This window comes from Penaeus monodon, chromosome 25 (genome assembly GCF_015228065.2).
Source record: "Penaeus monodon isolate SGIC_2016 chromosome 25, NSTDA_Pmon_1, whole genome shotgun sequence".
In the NCBI taxonomy this organism is placed as follows: Eukaryota; Metazoa; Arthropoda; class Malacostraca; order Decapoda; family Penaeidae; genus Penaeus; species Penaeus monodon.
The window spans coordinates 9,705,763-9,706,596 of NC_051410.1; positions in this window are offsets into that span (position 1 = coordinate 9,705,763).

Genomic DNA, 834 nt, shown 5'->3' on the forward strand with positions numbered 1-834 from the left:
GAACGAACAGCGCTCTCACCTCCCCCCACGTAACAATCCCCCCCCCCACCTTTGGGTCAATGGTTACAGCCTGGACAAAGCCGTGTTCATGGATCTAATTCCTTATTATTCCACCGAACCCTGAGATTCCTCCATCGACAAAGGAGGCCGTGAACGAACGCCAGTGGGAGCAAAGGGGTGGAGGGGTGGGGTGGTGGGGGTTTGGAGGGGGTTTGGAGGGGGTTTGGTGGGGGTTTGGTGGGGGTTTGGTGGGGGTGTGGAGGGTGGGGTGGTGGGGGTTTGGAGGGGGTTTGGTGGGGGTGTGGAGGGGTGGGGTGGAGGGGGTTTGGTGGGGGTTTGGAGGGGGGTGTGGGGGGTGGGTTAAGGTGGGAGAGATGTGGGATTGATGAGTGTGAGGAGAAAGAAGGGTAAGGGGGAGGGATTCGGTGGGGTTGAGGAGTGTGGGGGGGGAAAGAGGGGTAAGGGAGGGTTGTGGGAGGACAGAGGGGAGAGAAGGAGTTGTGGGGTATGGGGGGGGGGAGAAAGAGAGGTGAGGTGAGGGGACGTGATAAGGTGGGGGGCATGGGGTGGATGCGGGATTTGATGGGGCAAGGTGGGGGGGGAGGGGGTGGAAGAAGGTTAGGCTGGAGGGGGAATGGGGTGGAGGGGAGAAGAGGGTGAAGATGGATGGGGTGGAGGAGGGATAGGGCAAGAAGGGTTTGGTGGGGGGAAGGTGGGGTAGGGGGGGAGTGTTATGGTGGGATGCGGAGTTGGGGAAATCGAGGTATGGTGGGGAAGAGAAGTGGAGACGGCCAAGGGGCAAGTTGTGGTGGGGCAAGTATAAAAGATAAGGGG